Source organism: Bison bison, unplaced genomic scaffold, assembly GCF_000754665.1.
Source record: "Bison bison bison isolate TAMUID 2011002044 unplaced genomic scaffold, Bison_UMD1.0 scf7180017864420, whole genome shotgun sequence".
Classification (NCBI taxonomy): Eukaryota; Metazoa; Chordata; class Mammalia; order Artiodactyla; family Bovidae; genus Bison; species Bison bison.
The window spans coordinates 143,723-145,893 of NW_011494985.1; positions in this window are offsets into that span (position 1 = coordinate 143,723).

Below are 2,171 nucleotides of genomic sequence, written 5' to 3' on the forward strand. Positions count from 1 at the left end.
CTTCTCTGACACGCGGACGAAGAGCACGATGGGGGTAGATTCGGGACTTGATCAGGTCTCTGGTGCAGCTGATCCCTGCCTCCAGCAGACAGTGCTTGTTCTGCAGGTACAGCGGCTGGCGGTCACCGGGGGCCCACCGCCATGCCAGCCCACCTGGGCGCCTGAGGCAGGGCCAGGCTCCATGGGGCAGAGCTGGGGGCGAGCTCAGTGGACTGCCACAAACTGAGCGTGCCGGTGGAACCAGCCCCCAGGTCCAGCGGCAGAGATGGCCATCTCCCGGCCCCCATGCCCTTCTGGTCACCGCTCCCCTGTCTCAACAGCATAGCCACTCCTGGACTCCTAACAGCACAGATTCTTGAATGCAATCTCCTTTGCAGCGGAAACGATCTCAGTTCCAACCCTACCCACTATTTCCCATCCACCCCAGCTGTCAGAGTTCCCTGAACTTTAATACCCAACAAACTGTTCAAGGCTGGCTGACAGCTCTGCTCGAGCTCTGATCAGTGTGACAAGGCGGCAGGGCACGGGAGTGACCGTCAGCTGGATGGCACAATTTAGAGTTCCCGGCTGGATGCCTGCTCCTGCCGCCCCCAGTCACTGCCCCAGAGAGATTGAGAGCCCCGCCTTTGTTCAGACCCAGATTGAGGAAGAACTCTGTGCTCAGGGCCGGCCAGGGTCGTGAAGCCCGAGTCCAGAAGATTCCAAATTGCCTGTAGACAGCTTTCCTGCACCCCTGCCAACAACACTCCTGATGGTCCATCTCCCCGGTTTGGAGAACAGGGTCCCTGTTGCCCGCTTGCTTGCTACCCCTAGCCCCTATTATCAGAGCCAGGCGCACACACATCCCAGAACAACGTGGACCAGAGGACCAGCACCAGGAAGCCATCGGAAGGAGAAAGGGGAGGGCCTCCCTGGTGGCCCAGAGGTAAAGAATCTGCCTGCCAATGCAGAAGAGGGGGTCGATCCCTGATCCGGGAGGATCCCACGGGAGCCTGTGCTCTAGAGCCTGGGAGCCGAAACCACGGAAGCCCAGGTGCCCTAGGGCCCGTGCTCTGCAAGAAGAGAAGCCATCACAGTGACAGGTCAGAGCACTGCACCTGGAGAAAAGCCTGCACAGGCATGAAGACCCAGCACAGCCAATAAACGAACGAAAGTACAGACATAAAATTACTAAAAAAAAAAGACATAAATAGAAGGGGGTTCCAAATGTAAGTGCCTGTCAGAGCCGGGGAGCAGGGCTTGGAGAAGCCTGCACGTGGCAGAGGCAGCGAGGACAAGGTTTGCCGGGCCGGGGGCGGGCGGGAGGGGAGCAGGTCTGCGGCCCCCAGCCCCGCCAGACTCCAGCCCTCCTCACCTTGGCCGCCACGGCCTCGATGTGGGCGGGGACCACGCACTCGAAGGTGTTGGGGTTCTTCTCCCGCGAGTGGATGATGGTTTCTGTCTTCTGCTTCCTGAGGAACTCGTCTCTTGTAACGACATCTGCGGGAGGAGGGGACAGTCCTGAGGGCAGCTCGGGGGTCTCAGGCCCACTGTCCTCTCCGGGCTCTGCCCTGCTTCCTGGGCTCCACGGACCTGCCTGTCGGTCCCTTTCTGCCACATTTAGACCCTGAAGCTTCTCAACCGAGGGCAAGGTCGGGAACGCACTTTACACTCTCCACGGCAGCCCACCGTCTGCACCTTTCCAGCTGCTCTGGAGCCCTTGATGGAGGGGCAGGGGGAGAGGGGAGGAGGGACAGGAGGGACGAGGGTGGGCAGGAGGAGGGGGCGGGGCTGCCGCGGGGGCTCACCCGGCTTGCACATGGTGAACTCCATCGCGCCCCCGGAGTTGAGCAGCTTCTGAACCAGCGCCTTGGCCAGCATGGTGGGCGTGAAGAGGACGGGCCGGCGGCGCTCGCAGTAGAAGGCGCGTACCAGGCTGTAGGGGATCAGGCTGAGGTTCTTGCCCAGCTCGCTCTCTGGGTCCAGCTCTGGGAGGGGGCAGGCAAGGGCTGGTTATGGCTGGGCCGGGGCACCCGGGGGCCCTCCTGGCCCTACAGAGCCTTGAAAACCATTTGGGGGTTGGGGGAGGACATCTTAAAAGCAAGGCACACAGCGACGCACGCCCGAGGCCCGGGATGGCCTTCCACCACCAGGAGAGTTTAGGCCTGACCCGAGGGCAGGGCCGTTTTGGG